Here is a 25,643-nt window from a genome sequence, read left to right on the forward strand (position 1 = left end):
ACCTATTTCAATCCTATATCTCCATTTTTTCCCCAAGCCCTTGGGATATCTAGCATCAATCCAAATGGTTAGAAAGAATAAAAGAACTGTATAGTTTTCAGAGGTATTTATCCTGACTCAATGAGCAAATTTATAGAGATCTTTGGAAGCAAATCATAATAACCCAGCTGAAAGGGGACTTAACAGGTGCCGCCAAACTTCTGGGATTCTATGCAGCCTAGCTGGGCTGTCATTTTAAGAAATGTTGTCTCCCTAGAGGAAAATGTTTCCAGAAATACTCTGACCTTTCCATTTTTTAGCATGAAAGTGAGGTGATCTAAGAGGAGCCATCTTCCAAGTAAACGTGGTGAGCCTTAGTTTGAAATATTCATCATGTTTCTGTTCTGAATAGCCAAACCAGTGCTAAAATTCAGTTTGCTGGTCTATTCAGCTTATTCATTTCATGCAAATCCCAATGTGCATGAAATGAACAAAAGACTTCCTTTCTATTTGTATGCATTGTTAGTTTTCTATTCCATTTTTATTCCCAAACTTGTTTCTATCTCTTTCAGTATTAGTAGTTCATTCTTTCAACAAATATTTGTAGCATCCCTAGGCATGACGAGGCACTAAAATGAATACCATTCCAGCATGATAGCATGACCCACAGGTTTCATTTTTTTTCTGCTTTTCTTTAGATGTACCATTAAAGGAGGCTTGGAGATTTCTTAAGGCCACATTTGTGATGAGGGGAAAGAATGATCTCCATTATGTGTGTCTGCTATGAGCATGGCTTGGGCGCTTCTTGCTTTACTCAGGGAATGGGAAGAATGTGTATGCAGATATGGATTCTGATTCTTGCTTTGACACTGGCAAGCTCTAATCTGGAGCACTCCTCATTCTGAGAGCTTCCTTATATGTAAAAGGAGAATACTTGTCTTACCATGTTGTTGAGTTACCAGAGTCAACACCTAGGGCTCCCTCAACAAGTGATCATGCTCAGTGGCTTTCCTAGGATCTATAATCCAGTATATATGCAAATGAGTAAAAAGTTTAATAAAGGCTACAATAAATGTCCTATTAATGTAGGTACAGCAAAATGTTCTGGGATTTCATGAAGGATATGTAAATTGTAGACTGTCTGATTTTTCTTCCCTTTTCAATTTTTGTCTTTGATATAATGGTTCCATCATGGGAGTTTTTAATTTACATAAATTCAACTACAAGTATATGATGGGAAGAGAGAAAGAATGAATGAGTTTAAGGAGTTTAAATAGCATAGTTGATTACATATACCTTTCCACTCAAGGAGTTCTTCTATCCTGATTCATCTGGGGATCAGATGAATCTCCCCATACTACATTTGCTCCTATTGTTTAAAAACACATTTTTTAAAAAAAAATGCTGTATGGCCCCACATTAAGGCTAATTTAACTAAATGTTGATTTGTCCCAATGCTGGAGAAAAAAAAACCCTGACTTTGGTAGGCTTATGGAGACATGTCATGTTTCTTTCCAAAATAGTATTTCTACAGCATTATGAAGGGCATTTTTGATTATGCACAATTATTAATTTATTTGCAGTATAAGATTTAAGCTTACCATACTTTGCTTTTATTTTTTGTAATTCCTTTTTTCTTTGACCTACCTTGACAACCTTGGCTTTTTGTTTTTCTTTTCCCCCCACATAATCTGGGCAGGTGAATTTATCTGTTCTTTACCTGAGTAGTTTAATAACTATATTATTTTCTTCCAAAAATGTGTTCAGGCTGTGTCTAAAATTCAAATCACTGTATGTAATGTCTCCGGTGGGTCTTGATGCTTAGGGCATTATTTCCTTAGGAATATCTGGTAAAGTTTTTATGTTCCTAGAGTTGTATATGATAGTTTTGCAGGTTAGAATGAGCTCAGTGGTGTTTTTTGTGTAACAATAATATGTCTGAATTGCCCGTGCCCTCTCTATTATCATATGCTGTCACTGTACACTAAATATGTTTATAAGTATGTGTGTGTGTGAGCGTGTGTGTGTGTGAGAGAGAGAGAGAGAATAGGAGACAGAACATCCCTATCATCTATCTATCTATCTATCTATCTATCTATCTCCAGATTCTTTTTGCAGTGCTTGCAAACCATTGTTGCAGGATCTTTTGCTCCAAACATGTACTCCCACCCTCCAGTGACTTGAAATTTTACAAGTTGAAATTTACACAACTGATGCATTCTTCTGATACAGTTTTTTGGAAATGAAATAAAACTTTATATTATTCATTAAAGGATTTCCAGGGCTAGCAATTGTTTTAGTTCTCACTGGGTGGTCTTTGATGGCACTAACACTATTTTCTTTAACATTATTTGCTCTTTGCTATAAGGAACAACACCCCTTTCCTATTGTATCCATTGAAGCAGTTTCTCATTTCTGAAATTTTAATGCCTTATAAGATGGAAAAAAGAGGGGAGGAAAGACCCTGTGGTGATTTAAGATGATGATTCTGGATTGAAGCATCTTGCTACTTAGAGGAACACCATATTTCATAGTGTATTTGCAGAAATGCTTCATGGCACAACCTCCTATTTCATGTCCTTGAAGGCCAATGGAGTAACAGAGTTTCTGTTTCAGTGCCTATCTGATCAATAATTCTATGACTTTTTGGAGTTGCCATTTATCTTGTGATACATTTTTACTATGTTGATGTGCAATGACTAATACGTACATGTATATATTTTTGTCTCCTGAAACTATAAATTATTTTAAAAATATTTCTATAGGTGCTTAAATTTATTTATATAAAACATTTTCCTTCGTTTCATAGGTGATATACATAAATCAAATTCAGTAGAAAAATCTATTTGAAATTTAATATAACTTCTTTTGGGCTTGGCCTTTAACTCAATGTCAATAATAGGGCACTAGCTATGTGGCAGGCATTATGCTAGGCACAGGTTACAAAAATGAGTAAGACATGGACCCTGCTTTTCTAGAGCTCACAAGCTTAAGGCTTGAAATGGTGGTTAATAGTGTGCATTTTGTCATCAGTCTGCCTAGTTTATATGTTCTTACCACCTGTTAGATGTCAGACAAATTATTTTACTATGTCTCAATGATCTCATCTGTAAAGTAGGGATAATGATAAATGTTATTTCAATGCTTATGTAAGAATTAAATAAGTTAGTACACATAAGGCATTTAGAGTGGTGCCAGGAACCTACACCTCAAAAATTTTTGAGTATTATTAATGACATTACTATTATCACATGAGCCACAAACAACTAGATATTATAATACTCTACAATAAATATAAAGCAGAAATGTGTTCAAGAGAAGAGTACCAAATTCCTTCATGAGCTGCCAAGGAAGCTTTCCTAGGAGAGATAAGACTTGAAAATCTTGAAGTTATAATATTTCACTAGACATATAAGGAAAATCATCATACCCTAGGCAGCAGAAATAGCATTTAAAAAAGCAGGAAGTCTTGAGAAAGTATGCCCCACTCAGCAAACTGTGGATGGGGCCATGTATGTAATGGGGAGTAGAGTTAGGGTAAAGAGTAGGGTCACAAAGAGCCCTGCATGATATATTAAGAATTTAGGACTTAATCATTGGCATTGGAAGCCCATGAGAGGGTTTTCAAAAGGGAGCTAATGTGATCAGATTTATATTTTAGAAATGCTCCTTTTGCATCACTGAAGGGGATAGATTAGAATGCTTGTTGGAGGAAGCTAAGATCTGAAGCTAAAAGCCTTCTGTAATTGGTCATAAGAGAGCTGATTAGGTCCTTAAGGCTATGGCTGTGGAAATGGAAAAAAGGAGACCTATTCAAGATGTATTTAAGATACTGTATTGACAATGCTACAGGATCATTTGCCTGGAAGGGAGAAATAGAGGAAGAAAGGAATCTAGAATGATGCTTAATTTTTTTGGGTAATTGGATGGTTGACATTTGCTATCAATAGAGATAAGGAATAGGTTTGAAGGGCAGAAAGAAATAAATGTTAAGAAAAGATTTGTTAACAAAATTAGGAAGCTATTGGTGATAGTAGTGAATATATTCTAAGGGTATGAGGAATGTAATGAAATGAAGGGGAGTAAGTGAAGACAAGATTATTGTCAAATAGTTTTGCTGGGAAGGCACATAGAAATGCATGTTTTCCCCTTTCAGGAAATTGACTTGAGAATTTATGTATGCTATGAGGAAAGAGTCACCAGAGAGAGAAAAGAAACAGAGGAAATAATTCCTTTGAGATAAAAATGGCTTTGGAATCAGAACATGAAAAGATTATTTTCAATCAGAGGAAGGAATCCTGTTCATATATATGGGGGGCAAGAATGAAGTGCTTGGGAGTGTTTATTTGAATCTGGGGTAGGAGTTTGGAGGGATCATATCTGATGGTTTCTATTTGTAAAGTAGAAGGTGAGATCATCTTCATGAGTAGTCAAAGTTTACTCTCTCTTTTTTCCCCCTTACAATTACTTTATTTAATCTAACTCATCCTAGAAACCAAGTAGTAAAAGAAATAGTATGTATTTTAAAGAGTCTCCAGGTCCTGTGGGTTTCCTGGTATTTCCTAGACTTGTGTGTGCTTCTTTTCTAATGAAGCTTTATCAATTGAAGGGTTCACAGTAAGATAGTTTCCACTGTTTTGATGCTATGCCTCTTCCATCTCTTCATTTTATTGAGGGGCAGCATAGATCTCTGTAAGGGCCAACCACTGTGCCATTATTTTGGCCAAGGTCACCTGTGTGCTGTGGGAACATATTAGTGACAAAAATGACCTTCAATATTTGGGATCAGCAGTATCTTCAATACAGATTCTTTATTTAAAATCCTGGGAGGGCATGTCTTGTACTTGGAACTTAGCATTCTTTATAGCTTGCTAAAGGACCACTCAGGAACATTTCTACTCAGAATTAGGTTAAAAATTTTTTGACAAATCCATTGAAGAGTAAAGATGTTAAGTATATAATTTCCTGGTGTTAGGTGGGTATGTGTTTCAAGTTCACTTTTGATTATTACAAAATCCATTTCTAACCCTATAGTGTTAGCTCCCCTGTCCAGTTCCATGCTTTAAGCTATATGACTCTAGTTGTTGTTTTTTTGCAGTAAAACAAAATAATTCTACTTTTTCTTACATAAGAACACCACTACAAGTAATTTAATATTGCTGTAATTCTTTAAGTACTTTAAATTTAAAACATAGGTAATGTTTTGCAAATCCTTTCAATGTCCAAGTAATCTCTGTGAATAAGTTTTCCTTCCAGTTTATGAAGAAAGTGCTCATAAGGTGGAAACTGCATTAGACTTGAAGACAGAGGATAGGTTCTGTTGCAGCAAGTTCTAGAATTTGAAATTTGGGGAAAAAAAAAAAACACCAAAACCTACTTCTGAATATTTGTACACAAAAATGGTACCTTAACAATAAATTTTTTAAAACAATTTCCGTGATCTATAGTTGACATACTATAAAGTTTATGGATTTAGAGTAGACAATTCAGTAGTTTTTAATATATTTATAGTGTTTAGCAAGAATCACCATAATTTAATTCAGGAATATTTTCTTTACCCTAAAGAATCACCATAGGCATTAGCAGTCACTACCCCTTACTCTCTTCTTCCCTTTCTCCAACGGAAGTAAAAACTAATCTGCTATATTTCAATATATATTTGCCTATTGTATAAACTTCATATCATTTTTTTTTACTTAGTCTAAGGTTCTCAGGGTTCATCCATGTTGTAACATAGTATCAATACTTCATTTTTATAGGCCAGTATTCCATTGTATGGCCACACTGTGTTTTGTTTATCCATTTTTCAGTTGATGGACATCTGGATTGTTTCCACTTTTTGACTATTATGAATAATTCTGCTATGAACATTTGTGTACAAGTTTTTATATGGACATATGTTTTCATTTCTCTTGAGTAGAATCCTAGGAGTAGAATTGTTTCTTATGGAAATTTTGCATTCATATGGTAACTCTGCTTAGCATTTTGAGAAACTGCCAGACTGTTTTCCAAAGTGGCTGTACTATTTTAAATTGCCACCAACAAGGTTTTGATGATGACTAAAAGATTGAGTCAGAGGGATAGAGGAATAAGTAAATGCTAAAGTACTACCCATGGACTCTTTTATTATCCTGTTGTGTCTAACTCCTCCCAGAGAGTACACAGTAAAGAAATATTTAGCATGCATTTAAAAAAAAAATCTCCAGATCACCCTGTGGGTTTCTTTAGACATTTCCTTGACTTAATGTTTGACTTTGAGCGCACATTTTGCTAGTAAGGCTCCAGTGAGGCCAAGAATGGAAGTGGGTCTGGTATATTTAAGTCAACTATTTAATTAGCTATTTTGTTGCTTTTCCCATTATTATTACATTTTATTAAAGTTTTTAAAAGATGAATGGTGAGTGGCAGAGCTCACAATTTATTTGAATCATTAGAAACCACAAAGTTGAGAGCTTTTTTTTTTTTTTTTTTTAAAGTAGATACCAAAATAGCTTTTAGGAAGATGACACCTTATTAATCTCTTAAATTGTTGAAGTGAGCAAAAGAAGACTTTAAGACCTGAAAAGTAAAAGTCATAAACCTGCTAAAGAATACATTAAAACAAAATAGAATGCAGAAAAGTTTATTTTTTATAGGTTTAGTTTCATTGTAAATGGACATCATTTTTTATGAAACTTTTTAAAGATTTGATAGAGCACACAGGTGGGGGTAGGAGTGGGGTGGTGGTGGAAGGGAAGAGGGAGCAGAAGCAGCAGACTCCCCATTAAGCACAGAGCCTCTCTGCTGGATCCCAGGACCATGAGATCATGACCTGAGCCAAAGGCAGACACTTAACTGACTGAGCCACCCAGGTACACCTGAAACTCCATTTTTAAACCTCTTATTGTGTTTATTTCAAATTTTGGGGTGGACATTTGAACTTACCTCTGAAGAAATAAGGAAAAAAGTATTGGGTGTCCCATTCTCTACACCACCCCCCAGCCCACTAAGTCCCTGCTGTGAAGGCATTTATGTTGCCCCTGAAATCTTGCAGTAAATAGCAAAATAAACAGTATCAAGTGTTAATGTTGAATAATGGCATGGACTGGGCCATGGGCCTATCAGGTAGAGCACCTTGTGTCTGGACAGTCTCCAGGTGTTGTGAAGAGAATGTGAGGGCTTGTTGCTGTGCTGGATGTTTGGGTTGGTGGGCACACCTCCCATTGAGGTGGTGGAAGCTGCTGGGAAGCCTACTTCTAATTTGTTCTTGAAGTTGCTAGGGGCTGCAATGCCTTTTCAAGGCCTTTGCACTTCTGGACCTCTTCTACTGCCTGGCTGGTGCTGTGGAAGGGGTCTCCAGGCAGGATGTGCCAGTGTGGTCCAACATGTACTAGCAAAAGGCATTGCTGTTCATGTCGGACCTCAAGGTTGGTAGCGAGCCAAAAGAATTGTTGATTGGTAGGTAGGCCCTCACAACAAAGATGGGGGTGCTGGCCACTTGGGACTCCTCCAATACATGGCCCCATGCAGGATATGTTCCTAGAGGAACACAGTATGTGCCATCAACCACTTGTACTTAACACTGGATCGCCATAAGGTAGCCAGGTTCCATGGCCAGGACTGGGGCATCAGCATATGGGTGGACAGGCAGTGCTGGGCTGTGGGGATGACCTGGATGGTGTCCTGTGCACATCACGGATGGGGAAGTGCATGCCTTCCTTATTCTTTTTGTGCAGTGTCACCTCTGTGTGATGTTTCTACAAGGCAAGTCCTCTATAGGCTCCACATGAGAGCCTGTCTTAAGGATTGTTCTCTGGATTGTCTTCAGGTACAGGTCCTCCTCCTTCCTGGGCATGCAGTTGGCAGTGTGTATTGTGGTGATCATTTTGAAATATATGCAGTTATCTAATTATTATGTTGTAACCTGAACTACCATCCTAACTGTGGACAGGCTCTCTCAGGAACATGAAAATGATTTCATAGAGGTGTGGGTCAGACAGCAATTGTGGTCATTCTGACCCCCAAAATGACTGGGAAAATAAATTATGGTTGTTCCAGTGATAAAGTGTGATTAGTAATATTTTACAGATAACATTAACTACAATTCCAAAATTAAGGAATTCCAAGGAGTTCATGAAAACATAACTGAGAAGAGATTAGTCTTTCATTGCTTTTCATTCCATATGAGACTGTGTTCTTTGGGGACAAAAATCCCATCATAGCCATTTCTATTTCTGCAGTGCTTCTGGAGTACTTCTTACTTAATATATGGTCATTAGTATTAAAATAGGAAATATCGCATCTGTTAGAGACTTCTATTTCAACTCTGTTTAGCCATATGTATTTATTTTATTTTTATTTTTTAAGGATTTTTAAAAAATTTATTTATTCATGAGACAGAGAAAGAGGGAGAGAGAGGGGGACAGCGGGAGAAGCAGACTCCATGCAGGGAGCCCGATGCAGGACTCGATCCTGAGACTCTGGGATCACACCCTGGGCCGAAGGCAGGCTTTCAACTGCTGAGCCACCCAGGCATCCCACCATATGTATTTAGAAGGCAAGGAGTTACTATTTGTTAAGTATCTTTCTCATAATTCTCATTTAGTACCTAACCTACAGAAGTTTTTATTCTTTTTTTAACAGAATAACAGATTCCAATCACTTGCATATCTAGTGTCTAGTACAGATACTCATTAATTTATGAACTATTAAACGAAACAACCAAGCAAGAATACACAGTCACTTTAATAATAAAAATGATTCCATTTAATACTTTGTCAAATAGGGAACCACTTTGGGACAAATTTCATTGATTATCCAAGATAGAAAGGCTTACTTAAAATCAGTTGACTAGCTTAAAAAAAAAACTAGCTGACAAGGTAGAATTTGTGTTTTTCTTAGGTTATTAGGATAGGGAGTTTTTGAGATTAGATATGAAAAACGTGATTTTCTGAAAATGGTGATTTGAGATACTCAAATTCTGTTTTTTAATTGGGGGTGGGTGCGTAGCAGACTCTACAAGTTTTTTAACCCCCAAACACATATTGCAGGACCTTAGCACAAACCAGTTAAACTAGGATCTTTGGTGGTGGTCTCAGGTATCTGTTTAGTATACAAATAGTTATAGAAATCCTTTATGCCATTTATGTTAAATACCTCTGCTTAAATGAGTCTTGCATGAATTCAAACACTTGACCGTGACTTACTGCTAGCTTTACTGAGTTTAGTGTGTTCTTACCTTCATGGTTATAATTCTCCCTGTTCACTTTCTAGATGATATTAAGAAAAAAATTCAGATTTTAATAACTATGATATGTGAATTTAAGGATGTCTAGTCAAAGATGAGGGCTAAAGAGGAGCACAAACCACTGAATTCCATAAACAAGAAGGGGTGTAGACTTGGAGATAGATGGTAAGGATCTCGCAAATATATTTTAAAGCTTTGCCGAGAAGTGAGGGAGAACAAGAAAAAGATAGGCCCACATCATGGAAAAAGTTTCTGAAAACTTTTTGAATTCTCTAACATCTGGCTTTCTACTTTGTTGGTCATCATCAAACAGAAGTCAAGATGTAGGGTAGGTGAGGACCCTGTAAACGAGCACAAAGTTCTAAATAAAATGAGGGAGACAGTATGTATTTTTGATGACAGAGATGAATGAAAAAAGAAAAACAAATGGAAGTAGAATGCCCTGAATGAAACATGAATATTTGTGTGCATAAATTATAATCTATCACCAGAGTTAGGGTCAACTACCTAAACGAAGTCTGGATAAAACCTAATATAGTATGAATTCATATTAAAAAACAGATTCCTTAGTTCACTGAAAGGTTAATAAAAATTTACAGTGTGGTATGGTTATTTCCTGGTCTATGATAGGAATACAGTAGCCTGAACAAATGGAGTAGTAGTTCCATTGTCTTAGTTTTATTGAGATTTGTATTTTAGTTTTTGCTGCACTAATGTAGCAATGCTCAGAGCACCTCCTTGTTAGAGGTGTGTGCCCAAGTCCCAGAAGTTCCCATTTTCAAGCTCCTGGGACATTAATACCAGCAAAGCTGTCCTCTTTTCTTCAGAGATCTGAGTCCTAGCTTTGTAGAACCCTCCCACAGCATCTAATAATTCTGTCCTTTTATTCTCCCAGTCATAGGGTAGAAGCTACAGTTACTCTGTGATACCTTAGTGTTCCCTTTTGCCTTTGAAATTTTCTAATACCTGGGTGACATTTCTTTTAATTAAATTCTGTGAAAATAACTTGTGTAGTTTTTTTTAAAAGATTTTATTATTCATGAGAGACAGAGAGACAGAGAGGCAGAGACCTAGGCAGAGGGAGAAGCAGGCTCCCCGGGGGAGCCCGATGTGGGACTCGATCCCGGAACTCCAGGATCACATCCTGAGTTGAAGGCAGATGCTCAACCACTGAGCCACCCCAGTGCCCAAACTTGTGTAGTTTTTATCTTTTGACTATGCCCTGATGATTATAGCCAGGTTTGAGTAGATTATGGAGTATGGGTAATTAATCTTTTCAAATATTAAAGGCTTGCATGTGAAAGAAAATATATGAAATGTACCTCACATAGTTGGTTTCTTTACATTTCCTTCTGGGAGATTATCTGCCCCTATACTCTAGCACTGTAAACAATCCTGTTCTAGATAGAGCACATAACCTAGTTCTGTGGTCATAGCTGATAAACCCAGGGTGGGCACTTAGCCAATTTTAGGCTGATCAATTTGCCTATGACAAGGTTTGGCATAAAGTACTCTGCCCAAAGATAGATGAACTTAGCCAAATGGATTCATTCTTTTATGATTTTGAACCAAGAGTCTCAGTTCAAAGCTGGACCAAAAGAAGCATGTGATGCAGTTGAATCGATTAATAGCACAGCATTAGTGGCTCATGAATTCCTGCCATGGAGTTTTTCAGAGACATTTGACCTATGAATCATTCTCTTCTACCCTCAGCAAAAGCATTTCCATAATTAAGGCTGGGTTTACTTTGTAAGATGGATATATCTCTATTGTTTGAATGTTCAGAGAATGGGTACCTGTCAAGTTTGTTGTAGAGATTTCCATGAAAGCTTTTATGTTAGAATATAAGATGTGCATATATTTCCGGGCTCTGCTGTAGACCCATTAAATATTCTAAAAATGGAGTTGTTATAAACACTATAAATAGCAATAACATGTATGACTCCCTCCTGCATGTTATACTGAAGTCGTTGGGCTATAGATCAGTCAGATATGGCAAAAAGGGACCATATTATATGGGCTATCTGTTGTTGAAAAATAAACTGCCAGCACTTAGTGTCTCTCTGTTTTTATTATATCTCATGACTTTGTGGGTCAGGAATTCAAGTGGTTTCTACTGGGCAATTCGACACCATCTCGAATTAATTAGGGCCAGTAGGTGATAATTACCTAGAAGCTAGTTTCATCAGGAGTATATAGGATGGCTTCACTCATATGCCGGCATCTCCACAGGGACAGCTGAAACTTTTTTTTTTTTTTCTCCATATAGTTTCAGGACCTCGTGTAGTCTTTCCAGCAAGGCAGTTGAATGTCATATGTGGTGGCTCAACATCATGTGGTGCTTGAGCTCTCTTGTGAGGCAGAAACTGGCAGTCTGGCACTATCCTGAATCTGGCAAATATCACTTCTTCTGTTATCTTTTAGTTAAAGCAGTCACAAGCCAGCCCAGATTTGAGGGAGGGAAATTAAACTGCATCTCCCAATGAGAGAAGAGTTAAAGAGTTTGTGTCCATCTTTAATCTGACACAAAGATCTCTTAATTTATTGTAAACTATCTCTTTAAATCCTAAAGAGAGGGTATTTGAGAAGGGCAATTCTGATGTCTGAAAGCTGCATGAAACTGATTAGGTAGGGTATAGCTAAGAAAAGGGACGTCTGGCTTGTCCTTTATTAGAGAAAGAAGTATAAAATGATTAAGAACATACAAAAAGAGGGAGATTCATTAAAGATAATCTTACCCTAAGCAGAGTTTTATTTGAAACTGTTTTCTAATTAGAGTGGTCTACTGGAATAGGATGGAAAAGAATTTGAGTCTATAAGCTACTTATGGATTGGGAGTAGGTAATATTTGCTGAATTCTTACTGAAAGTATGCCAATAAATGTTATCAATCACCAGTAATAGTGATAGTAACTATTTCATTAATGAATTCAATTTGTCATTCTTTCAAATTAATATGAATATATACATTCTTTCCATTGAAACAGTTTTTGTCTTTAACAGAAAAGCAGTAAGAGGAGAAATATTTAATTATAATTTCTTTAGATTTTAAAAAGGTATCATAAAACATAATAAATAGGATCACTGTTACAATTTTTCCTGGAAAGCTAGGCTGATTTCATTTCTCCTATTGTAACTTTTCTGAATTGCCTTTCTTAAAGTTATAGCAACTTATTATTTTTGAAATATGAAGCATGCTGTGATAAACTTGTTTTCCTCCTTTATTAAATTGTTTCATAAATTGCATTTGTGAGCTGTGACTATGCTGTTGATGTTATTTACACTTGAGAACAGATTAAACATGTTTATATTAATTATGAAACTGAGGCACTTGGGATTACTATTTGGTTTTGTTTTTCTTTTTTATTTATTTAATTTTTCTTCTTGGTAGGGGTTGGTTATTACTTTGCTCCAAGCTGCTGAGTGACTCAGAAATGACATAAACTATTCAATATCAAATATGTTGATTTAAATTAACAGCACAAAAGAGTTTCAGTGAAAATGCAATGTCATTTAATAAATTAACATGTGGGACAAACTAATGCTAAAGGTTGGTTTAACAAAGGTGCTCATAGTTTTGTTTTGTTGAGCAAAGACTAGGGACCTAAACTCATTCTACTGATAATCTCCCATGATAACAAAACAAAAATTCCAAGAGAAAGGGTTAGGTCCTAACTGCCCCCTTACCAACCTCCTCAGGTAGAAAAATCCCCAGAACATTGTTCCTGGCAACTATTCTGTTGGTGACTTGACAGATTGGAAAAGTAATGATCTCTTATGGGAAAGTCATAGATTTCCTCTATGGGAAATACTGTGGACACCTTTTGCATATCCATTTAAATCATCTGGCGATGCTGTCCATTCCAACCACTGCTATAGCAACCAGTTCTTTACCTGCCTCCAGCATCATTGTACGGATAAACCTGATGGCAGATTGTCACTTCACCTCAGAGCCTCAGGCCTGAATCAAGTGCCTTTGGCTTCCGTCCTGACCTTCTCTCTGGGATATCGTGGGACACCTATGGTAATTCCTTTGTACCTGTGCACGTACAACCTAGAGTGCAAGGGAGCAAAGCAGATGGGTAAATGCCTTCCTCTCTCTTCCTGTGGGTAGAGGGCTCCTAGACACATTTCTTATGCTTCTTAGATTACTGAGGGATGGAGTAACTAGTTTCCCCCTAGTAGCAAATGACTATATCCTGATATTAGCACTCTTTACTTCCTTGTTTTACTCCTATTATCTGTGATTATATTCCCAAAGAAATTGTTCACACATAAACTTTTGTGCCTTAGATCTGCTTTTTTTGGGGGAAACCAGAACTAAAATGGGCCCTTTCAAACTTGTTTCTTCTTTTAAATTATCAGTAATGTATTGGAATTTAATTAGGGCATGTTTCCTCAAAATTGAAACCAGAAATATCCCAAGATAGACTGTTCAGCACGCTGTATCATCCGTTTTTATCTTGTTTCGGTTTTCTGTTTGTACATCTCTGACCTTTGTTCTGTTGGCACTTCGACAAGAACTTTTGGACAAACACTGCTTATGAAGTTAAATGCTGGAGGAAGATATTTTGAATTTCAGATGTCTGGAAATTTTCATAAAAATTTTAATTTAGTTTCATCCCAAACAATAGAATGGCATCAAGTCTGATAAAAATCATACCATGTTTTCTCCTCTGTGAAATCCTAAGGATTATGTGGAGAGGAAATAAACCTTAATTGAGCTGGAGTTTCAACTGGAGATGGCCCAGTTGCCAGCTTTGCAAATCATCACTAATTCCTTCTCAGACCCAACCTTTATGTGTTGAGATTAGATCTTTGTCTTGTGATTTCAGTTTTTCTCAAGTGTTATGTAGAAGGTATCATTTTAAAATTAAAAATAATTTTGAGTATATAACTAGAAGAAATGTACATAGAGTTCACTGCAATAAAGCTTTTTAGGATCCTAGGCTAAAGTATTTCAAAATTATATAGTTTCATGAAGATATAGTATCATCCTTGTGAAATCTGGGTAGTATAACATTTTATTTACTCATAATTACAATATCCTATTCATGTTGGTGAATACATTTTAGAGGACTTGAAAGGTAGCTTACGATAACTGTACATTTTTAAATTTTGTCAAAAAACATAAAAATTTCGAAGTTTAGGGCTAAAATACCAACATTTCAATTACCTAGAACATCTCCGTTTATTGGTTGGACAGATTTCTGGCTGTTTAAGAAACTTAGGATGTTATAGAATCCAGAAAAAAATAGCATAGTTGATAACTTACATTTGAAAATAAGTATCAAAATTATTGGGGACATAAACTGTTTTAGGAACTAGGTACTGAGGTAAGTGCTTTAGATGTATTTGTCTCATTTAATCTTCAAAATAGCCTTATGAGATTAGTGTTGTTATTAGCCTTTTTCTTTTTTAAAGATGAAATAGAACTGGAGATTTAAAGAAGATAATTTTGATTGAACTTACCCAGCTATTAAGTTGCAGAATGGCAACATCCATTTCTTTTCCATTTCCGATTCTGGTGCTCTGAATAGTCACTTCTCCTGAGAAGACTCAAACCTGGTGGCCACTCCGAGGAGAATCTGATCGTTTGGTTTACTGGCCAAATGGAAATCAGATTTATTTGAAACAAAAGACAGGGCCTAGAGTTCAAAGAGAACTGAAGAAAGAAGAAAAGTAGAAGATAAGTGTCTGGTCACTAATAAAAATGATAATAAGAATGATCATGGCCATAGTGATCATCATAGAAGATAATAATCAAATCTGTAACAGAGGAATAATCCTACTGAGTAGTAGCAAATAGACCTATTAACTAACTTACTGGTTATCAGTACACGAATTGATAATGGATTTTAAGTTCCATACACTGACCTCTGTTTAAGAAAGCAGAGAATAATATAGTAGGTATTAGGCATTTTTCAATGACTGTTATTGTTAAAATAGAAAACTTTTATATAAAAAGTTATCTTTCAGATATCTGGAAATGTGTATCACAAAAAAACACTCTTTTCAGTGATTTCAGTGATTTTGCTCTTTGGATATCCCAATTATTTAAGGTTTTTGACATAGAAAAGATTGGGAAATTTTAAGTATCACACTTCAAGATATTGTGTATTTTCTATTTATTACCATTTAATTATGAAATGATTAGGATACTGAGAGAGAATTTCACTTTCTATTTAAAAAAATTCTTTCAGGGATGTCTGGGTGGCTCAGTGGTTGAGTGTCTGCCTTTGACTTGGCGTGATTCCGGAGTCCCAGGATCAAGTCCTACATCGGGCTCCCTGCATGGAGCCTGCTTCTCTCTCTGCCTGTGTCTCTGCCTCTCTGTGTCTCTCATGAATAAATAAATAAAATCTTTTAAAAAAAAATTCCTTCAACGAAAAACTTTATATTTAAACCACAGTAAATGTTGCATACTACTAAAAATTTTATTTCTTTTACTCAGGAAATGGATCAAGAGATTTAGGATGATTATTTCAAGGGACAAAATCATAATGAGTTTAGGTAAGAACACTTTATACAATTTTATCATTATTTCCTCTCAGAATTTTTCACCAAGCCATTTCCCTTGCCTTCCTTCTATATATCTTATCCCTCATTTATCTAATGTGTGTTCTTTTCTTTTCTATTCCATATATGTATATCTGGAAAATATGGATGAAACTGTTGTATTTAATCTTCATAATAATGATGTCCTCTGAACCTAATTCTCTGAAAAAAGATGTTCCTAAAACTTTAGTTACCATTATGTAGATCTAGTTCATTCTTTTTCCTCTTTTATGAATATAGCATATATTATTTATTAATATCCTTATGTTATTTCCTTCCTCCTTGTGCATCTCTGTTTCTCCAGTATGTAACCCAAATCCTGGATTGCTATATAACAGGTATATTATATTATATTATATTATATTATATATATTTTTAAAAGATTGTATATATTTAATCACGAGAGACACAGAGACAGGTAGAGACACAGGCAGGGGGAGAAGCAGGCTCCAGGCAGGGAGCCGGATGTGGGGCTTGATCCCGGGACTCCAGGATCACGTCCTGGGCAGAAGGCAGGTGCTAAACTGCTGGGCCACGCAGGCGTCCCCCCCCCCTTTTTTTTTTAACAGTCCAAGTTCGTTTTATTGCCAATCTGACTCTTCCAACAAGGAAATACTAAAGGCAAAGCAAAAGAGCCGGCTCCCTGTGCTGCTCTCCAGACCTTGGCAGGGACCAGACTGCCTCACCTCGGGGCAGAGTTCGCAGAGCCTATGCTGCTAGTCCCTCCCTGCCTCCCCACAACCACTCCCTGGAGTTGGGGTGGAGGCTCAAGGAACACCCAGTCTCGCAAATCCTCCAAGTGGGGTCCAGGAGGCCAAGGGTGGGGCGAGGTTGTGGCTGGGCTGCCAGGTGGCCCCCTTCCTGTGGGGCACAAGATGCCCTCAGCCTGGAGGGTGGCAGGTAGACATATATATATATATATATATTAAATATTATATCAAAGTATATATACTTTGATAGCATAGTAATACTCTATTTTTACTGAGTATGAATAGGTTATACTCCAAAATAACTGCACATATTTGAATCCCACTGATAAGATTTCACAAGTATTCACTAACATACTATTTGATATACTCTTATTTTACTTATTTAAGGTTGTAAAATACCACATTACCTTAATTTACATGTCTTTTTAGTGAGATTGAATATTGCTTTATATAATTGTTGTTAGCCATAAATCACTTCTTCACCAGCCAGTTCTTCTGTTTTCTTAACTACCTCCTTAGCATCTCCCTCAATTGTAAAGATTGGTGTGTCAAAAGGCTCAATATTTGAATATCTTCTCTTTTTAGTCTACAATCGCTCTCTTGATTTTTAAAATCCTCAATTTGGATGAGACACTATGTTCTGATGCCTTCCAAGTATACAGGCAGGGTTCCAATGAGTATCTTGATTGTCCAAGAGTGAACTTTGGATCACTATGCTCTCCCTCCAAAAAGACCTATTCCTCTACCAGTTTTTCCACATATCACTAAACATGCAAAAAATCTTGAAAATTTTACTGACCTACAGCATTCTCTCATACCTTACCACCTATCCATCATTTTTTTTTCCTTTATAATCAGCATATATCCAGAATCCAGATACCTTCCTTACATTCAACCACTATCCCTCTGTTCCAATCTGCCACCGTCTTTGCTTGTCATTGCAATAGCTTCTTAATCGCCATCTTCTTTGACAGAGTAACCTTTCAAAATATCTGGCTTAAAATTTGTGTGTTTTTTCATCTCATTCACAGTTAAAACAAAAATCCTTGCAATAAAGTATGATTGTTTTAATCTTATCTACCCATCTGTACTTGCCAGTTGCATTACAGACACACTGGCCTTTTTATGTTATTAAATGCTAGTCATTTTTCCATCTCAGGATCTTTGTAATTACTATTTCCTGTCTGGAATCATGTTGTCTTGGATAGCTTCATGTTTATTTACCTCTCTTCTTCTGGGTCCTGCCACTTTGCTTTTTAATTCCTGGAATTCTGGTTTACTTTTTGTAAAAGTACTCCTTACCATATGATATCTTACATGTTTTCTTTTATAGGGCATGCTTTTCTTTGTATCCTTTTAGAATATAACTGTAGGAGGGCGTAGGTCAGTTTTGATCATTGCTATATGCCCATTGTTTAAAACAGTGTCTGGAGTGCCTGGGTGGCTCAGTCTGTTAGGCATCTGACTCTTTTGTAAAGATTTTATTTATTCATGAGGTGTGGAGGCAGAGGGGTGGAGGGAGAAGCAGGCTTCCTGCAGGGAGCCTGATGCAGAACTCGATCCCAGTACCCCGGGATCATGACCTGAGCCGAATGAAGATGCTCAACCACTGAGCCACCCAGGCATTCCTGGCATCTGACCCTTGATTTGGGCTCAGGTCATGATGTCAGGGTTGTGAGATCAAGGCCACATCAGGCTCTGCACTGGGCCTGAGCCTACTTATGAGTCTCTCTCTCCCTCTTTCTTTTTGTCCCTCCTCCTTCTTTCTCTCTCTCAAAATAACCAACCAACCAACATCTGGCCTTATGAAGAGCCCTGGATACTGTATAGGATTGTTGAATTGCTATATTGTATATTTGAAACTAATACAACCTTGTATGTTAACTATACTGGAATTAAAATTAAAAATAATACTAGCATTAAATAAATACTAGTAGAATAAAGGGAAGATTTTGCTTTCAGCTAAAATTTATATTTTGGCTAAGTTAAAATGAATATTCAACTTTTAGTTCATATTTGGCTTAAAAGAATGTATATCCCTCTCTTTCATATATAAATTCTAATGCACACTACAATATATGTATACATTCTTTTAAGCCTTCCCCCCCCAATAGTTCCAAGCCCCTGCCCTTTTAGAAATGTGCCACTTTTGGACAGCATCATGTATGCGTATGTATTTTAAGAGTAGTTTTAGTTTCACAGTAAAATTGAGAGAAGATACAGAGGTTTCCTGTACACCTCATTGCCCCTCCACATTCATAGCCTTCCCCATCATCCGTATACTCAACATAAGGGTACACATCATGATCCCTCATTGTTTACTTTAGGGTTTGATCTTGGTTTTGTGTATTCTACAGGTTTGGATATATGTATAATGACCTATATCCACTATTATAGTATCATACAGAGTATTTTTGCTGCCCTGAAAATCCTCTGCTTTGCCTGTTCATTCCCCTTGCTAATATAGCCCCTGTGAATTACTGGCCTCTTAGTCTCCCCATAGTTTTGCCTTTTCTAGAATGCCAATAGTTGGACTCATACGGTATGTAGCCTTTTCCGATTGACTTCCTTTGCTTAGTAATATTCATTTAACTTTCCTCTATGTCTTTTCATGGCTTGATTTATGTATATTTTTAAAAACTCCCACTGAGAATCCCCATCTTCTGTTAAATGTATTTAGCCTGTTTTATTTACTGTAATCTCACTTATGTTAGGACTTATTTCTATGATTTTTTGATGATTTTGATTTATCGTGTTTCTTGTTTTTAGAGTTTCCTACCATTACCTATACAAATTTCTCTTGGCCCAAAAGTTATGTATTATATTTAAGACCCATACTACATATTTTTCTCGATCAGTATTGTCTGATCCAAAGGAACTCTTTGGTCCTGTGTTGATATGATAAGGGTTGTAATGTCATTCCTTATTTAGTTACACTGTAAGTTCTTATTTTCAATATAATATTTTCCATTCATTTTTCTTCTTGCAGGAATCTGTCTTTTAAGATATCTTTCAAAGATGATACTTGAATGGTACAACTCTGAGAATTTTTATACTGAAAATTTATCAATAAATTATACAAGGGGAAGTTTAAGAAAGTATACTCTTCTTTGTGCCCAGGAGGTCAGCAAAACAGTTTGGTACAAACAAAATCCTCTCTGCCACAGGACACTATCAAATTGAAGCCTAATATAAAGACTTTTTTAGTTTTGGAATAAGTTTTGGTTATAATTTTATCAGATATTTTATCCCCTGCCTGCACTATTTATTTTCTCTTTTGGCTTTCCAACTAAATGGATTTTGACACAGCTATTTCTGTTCTCCAACATTCTTGCCGCCCCCCCTTTTTCTCATGTCTTCGGGGAGAGTTCCCTGACCCAATATTCCAGTTAAGTAATGTAATTTTGAATATATTCATTTTGCTACTCCATTGGATTATTTATTTCAAAAATCATATCTTGCTTTTCCAACATTTCCATTTTGGAAATGTCTAATTATCTTGCTACATGTTGCAAATATGTTCCCTTTTCTGTTTTAAGTATATTTTACTTATTTTTTCAATTTGTTTTAAATTTCTGTACTGTCTCTTCCTTTGAATTCATTTTCCTCCTTTAAAAGTTTTTCTCTGTAGTCTTCTAAAGTAGTTTTCATGTCTTTAATGTCTCTCAAAGATTTGCTTACAGAGAAAAATTATTTCTTAGAAAGGAAACAACAGATGGCCTGGTCTGCCATCTGTTGGGTGGGTTAGAATTATGATACTGGTGAGCTTGAGACTGGTGCTTACCATTCCCCTTTTTCACCTATTAGGAGTGTGCTTTCCAAACTTTGTAGTCAGGTGCTGCTCTTATCATGTGGCAACTTCCCTTGGTAGTTTCTCAGTCCTATGAACCCTGAGGAGAACTCAGGGAGCAGCTGGCTTCTGCAATCCTTGTTCTGGTTCTCTACACCAGCAGGGCATTTCTGCTGCCTGGTGGTGATCTTGCCCTCCAGGTGGAGAGCTAGCTTTCCTACCTTGTAGTATTAACAGGGTGGGCAATGATTGGGGAATAAGAATTTCAGGGTAATATGCAGAAATGAATTTGCCGTTTTTAGAAATAATATCTGTGAAATTGTGAAGAAGTATGATACAGTAAAAACATCTAAGATTTTGAAGGGGAAAGGAATCTATGTCCACTTACCAATTTTTTTTAAAACAATTTTTTAAAATATTTATTTACTTATGATAGACATAGAAAGAGAGAGAGAGAGAGAGGCAGAGACACAGGAGGAGAGAGAAGCAGGCTCCATGCCAGGAGCCCGACGTGGGACTCGATCCTGGGACTCCAGGATTGCGCCGTGGGCCAAAGGCAGGCGCCAAACCGCTGAGCCACCCAGGGATGCCCCTCCACTTATCAACTTAACAAATATTTGTCAAAGAGTTATTATGGGCTCCAAACTGTTAAACTGTTATATTAACTACACTAGAAATTCAGTAGTAAACAAAATAGAGAAAAAAATGCAATGCTTATCGTCTGTGAATGGAGAAACCAAGAAACCTATGTATAATCTTTTCGGGAAGGATGAGTACTGTGAATGAAAACATTTACAGGAAAGAGAATGTCAGGCTAGGAAGGCGAGATTAGAACAAAGACCTGAATGAAGGAAGAATCAAAGTAGGTTCACTTAAAGAGTCTCTATTAGTTAGAATCCATGTAATTGTAGGGAAGGTTTGTGGTAGGGATTGAGTGGGACAATGTATGTGAAGCTCACTGCATGGCATTGAGTAGGGGTTCAAAAAATGGGAGCTACCAATAATACACATTATTAAAAAGCCCAGATTAATAATTAAAATACTGCCTTAGCATATCTAACTTTTCTGTTATTAAAAATTGCTTTTCATTTGTTAAATTCCTGTGGGATTGGCAGCAAATGCACATAGCAAATCTTCTTATTCACTTTGTTTTTATATCTGAGGGTCATTAGTTATGGTCTTGACCATGTACAGTGAAATTAAGATTCCGCTGGCAAGATACAGTGGGTTTTTAGGACCATTCAAGGAAAAATAGAATTAGTTTTCCTCACTGTGTATTTCACTAATGAACATATGCTAAATTCTTTCTAGTTCTTGAGAAGGAAATAGGAATGTCCCTCTTCCCCCTCTTCCCACCTCCCAACTCTCTCTCTCTCTCACCTATGTTAAAAAACAAAGACTTAGAATATTTTGGTATATAAACATAATTAAACACTCCTGTTCAAGATTTGTATCTGCATAAATATACAAGCAACATCAAATGATATATCCTTTCCATCTTCCAACATTTCCTTGGCATCATCCATATAAAAATAGAACATCACATTGTTTTATTGTCACATTTGATAAAACATATTAATTATTCAGCTTAACCTCCTGCCTTGAACATCATAATGAGTCTGAATAAATTGTTTTATAAGACTGTCCACTTTCAAGAGTTGAATATTTTCCATCAGAGGAGACTAAAAAGTTTGGACCATCTTATCTAAAGGCATTTTCCAGAAAGGTGTCCAAAATTTTTTAAGTGGCCACAACACTGTAATAAATGACTGTTCAACTTTGCTACTAAGGAAATAGAACTCCTTTAGATAAGTTATTGCCAATTTTTAGTATCCCTTTTTTTGTTCCAAACATTATTTAGATTGTTATATATAAGATATGAAAGACAGTTACTTTTTTTTGGCTGAAATTTGGTGGAGAGGGATGGTAATTGTGAGAAGCTCAGATACCATATATTCAGTTTTTTCCTGACTTGCTGAGGCAGTCTCCTTGGGGCCCAGGGAACACCTTTTGGGAACCCCTAATTTATATATCTGAATTCTCTAATTGTTAAGTATAGGCAAAAAAGGAAAGATTGATGTGGTCTCCACTGATTATTACATGAGCTTACTTATGTCTAAGTTAATGTGATATTTCCTATTATACATTTTGATGGTAAAAGGATAAGATAAGAATATTCAGCCACTATAATAGAGCATTCCAGTAAATTGGGAAGCTTCTAACTATTCAATAGTCTCTTACTGAGGAATAGATTTACCTGAAATGGGAGTGAGAGTTGAAAAACAACCATCCTGTCTCTGAACTGGATCCTTGTGTGAGCATAACAAGTTTGGAGTGTTTACCTATGCATTCTTGTGTCCTCATATTCCTATCTTCATTTATCAACACTTTTTGAAATGCACTATATGTCAGGAGCACAGTGAGGGTTTAAAGGCAAAAATGAAATAACAGAAGAAAAGAAAACACAAGGTCTGTAGGCTTTTGGCACTCAGACAAACTACATGACTTATTTTGAAATATTTACAATTAAAAGGAAAAGTACCCATTGGCAGTAAAATCATTCTTTATTTTCAAGTTGGCTAAAATTGCCAGAAGAACATCCTATGTTACAATGTTATTGAATTAATGATCCTCATTGCTTTAATGATAAAGCAGGGACTGATTGTTGGAGGTAAAAAATAACTTTCCAAACAAATATTCTGTATTATTTATTAGTGTCCTCTATCTGTCCCTTAATATACTGTGTGTGAGATCGGGTATGGGTATTTCTCAAGGAAAGGCTGGACATTTAAGAGTTACATTAAATGAAATCCAGCATACCCAATTATATACTTGAAAACTTTTGATGGGAGACATGATCCATCTGTAGAAAACAATCATGTCCTTTGCATTGCTAGTAGCACCAGTATCGTGGTAAATAATTGGTATTCAGTGCTTTATTCACTGGCTAACAGATTGAAGCCCACAACTATTAGCCATGAAGATCCTACAAAGAGGGCACTATTCTAAGAAACCTAACTTGAGGGTCATTAAGTTCTACAACTTTCACTGTCACTTCAAAAACTAGATATTATGCAAAGGCATTCTGTACAATTTATTTCCTGAACTTTTGCCAAAGAATATGATTTTTCTCCTAATTCAAACACTATCAGCTCCAATAAATGACAGTTCACAGCTGCTTTCTTAGCCTCGCTTGCACCCAAGTTTTCAGGAGGGCACACAATTGCCCTTAGACTTGGTTCTAAATTTTAAGGATTTGTGATTTGTTAGCTATGATGACTCAGATGAAACCCCCTTCTAAAGAGATGACTCAGTGGTATTTAAAGATATACTGTTATATTAACTGGAAAACCCCCCACAAAACTTTGACAAGAATATTCCTTCTTTGCACTGTTTTATGACATTAGATGACAGTATTTCTCTCTGTGAACTGTTTTTTCCCATTTTATTTTATTGTATTTTATTTTTTTATAATAAATGTGAACTGTTTTTTATATCTGTTCTGGTGCTGTGGTTTAGGTGGTGGTTGCAAATGCAGCAATACATTACCTCTGACCTTGCTGATTCTTGATTTGGGACAATTTCCAAAGAGATTGTCTGATGTTTACTTACTCTTGTCACCCAAAGAAATAGATTGCTAAGCTGAATAACAGTGTTAATAAGATTTCTAAAGTATTTTGAGACGGAAAAAACACAGGCATTTTAAACATTTGTTAAATTGAAAATCATTACCAGATCATTATTTGTACTTTTCCAGTTATTGGTTGTGATCTTAATTTTCTTGTCTGAAACAATGATGATGATGATGATGATACCTACTTCTGGATGTTGTAACTCCATCCATTAAATGGTGATACTAATGAAGCCTACGTCATAGAATTGTAAGTAGTAGTGGGTTAAGACACATAAAGTGTTTAAGTCGTACTTGGGATGTTTCAATGTTTTAACTGGTTTTGAAAGATTGTTTTTTTTTAGCAGTGTATTACTTGTTAATACTATAAAACATTTCTGGGCCTTGTTTAAATATCACAGGAAAAATTTAGACTTTTATTAATTATGATCTGAATCAAATGTGTGTATTTAACAATAACATAAATATTCTAAAATAGACAATTCACTAATGTAGACTTCCCTGGATTAATGATATTCCCCCCCCATTATTCTAGTTCTGATGCTAAGAATCTGAATTGTACTCACAGCTTGTGCCAAGCATTATTAGTATATATTGAAACTGATCGTATGCTGGAAAGTGCATCATAATGACAATTGTCATTACTGTTTTATTCCCAGTGATTTTTCTAATTTCCTAACTCTTTTCCCTCTTAACCTTGTTAACTTTGAATACTCTATGGGGATAGTGTAGGATTACCTGTTAATTTTGCTTTGGGCAAGTGTTATTTTAACTTAATCAGCATACATTTTTTCCTTCTTGTATCAGCACCTGGTTTATTTTTTTAATTTTTGTTTTGTTTTCCCTTTTAGGTCTAACATCTTTACTGTGAGATGCAGTTTTGATGCCAGTTGTCAGAAAAATGTGCCCCACCTTTTTTTCCCTCTTTTAAGCAATTTCAAGAAATAAATCCCTGGAAATACATACTTTAGATAGACACAATGACCAGAACTGATACTGGTGCTTCCATCACCAGGAAAGTAGCTGAGAGATACTGTTACTAGTTCCTGTTTCCCAATCACTGGCACTACTTTTGTTCCTTCCCTTTATTGACCTTGTTCTTTGGCTTTTCCTTTGTTTTTCTCAGCTATGCCATATTCCTCCAATAAATTCCTTTTGTTTGTTGAAGGTAGCCAGAATTGGTTTTTGTTGCCTGCAGTTAAATTCTCTAATGATATGGTGTCACAAAAATAGACCTTGAGTTGGTGAGAGCACTCTGGTCCCAGGAATTTGTTGGATTTAGCCCTGTGAAAGTCACTGAGCTGGTCGTAGATGCTTCTTCTAAAAATGGAAATGTTTGGGCTTCTTGGTTTTGGAATTTCATTCTAGCTGGAATACCACAAAAACGTTGCCGGGATAAAATAAAGTGTCAAAGATGGAAGCCCTCTGAGCAACCTAAAAGTAATTATATAAAGGAGGCACCCTACTAGGTCCATATCAATGGTTAAAATACCCTCTGTGTTATCTTGTTAGATCAAGACAGCACCAAGGAAATATGTTGGAGGAAATAGCTTGAAACATAGTGAAAGCACAGCCACATCAGATAAATGGAGAATATGTATAACTTCTCCCTTTTCCCCTGAAAAGAAGCATCAGAAAATATTATTGGTAGCATCAAGTAAAACTTTGCTCCTGAGATTATTTTTTTTTCCCTCCAGCCTCTAACTTAATCTGTAAAATAGTAGTGAGGACAACTACTCATTAGTTGTCA

General features: G+C 36.1%; 1 long non-coding RNA gene across 2 annotated transcripts in view; it reads left to right on the top strand.

The window, feature by feature from the left end:
- LOC140640945 (uncharacterized) overlaps positions 1-25,060 on the top strand; it is a 42,622-nt gene extending 17,562 nt beyond the window's left edge. For both annotated transcript variants that reach the window (XR_012037541.1, XR_012037542.1), the window contains 4 exons: positions 15,659-15,717; positions 16,067-16,100; positions 24,020-24,143; positions 24,745-25,060. This is a non-coding gene — a long non-coding RNA (uncharacterized lncRNA). The remainder of the gene's footprint in view (positions 1-15,658; positions 15,718-16,066; positions 16,101-24,019; positions 24,144-24,744) is intronic.
- Positions 25,061-25,643: the final 583 nt, after the last annotated feature.

This window comes from Canis lupus, chromosome 10, assembly GCF_048164855.1.
Source record: "Canis lupus baileyi chromosome 10, mCanLup2.hap1, whole genome shotgun sequence".
In the NCBI taxonomy this organism is placed as follows: domain Eukaryota; kingdom Metazoa; phylum Chordata; class Mammalia; order Carnivora; family Canidae; genus Canis; species Canis lupus.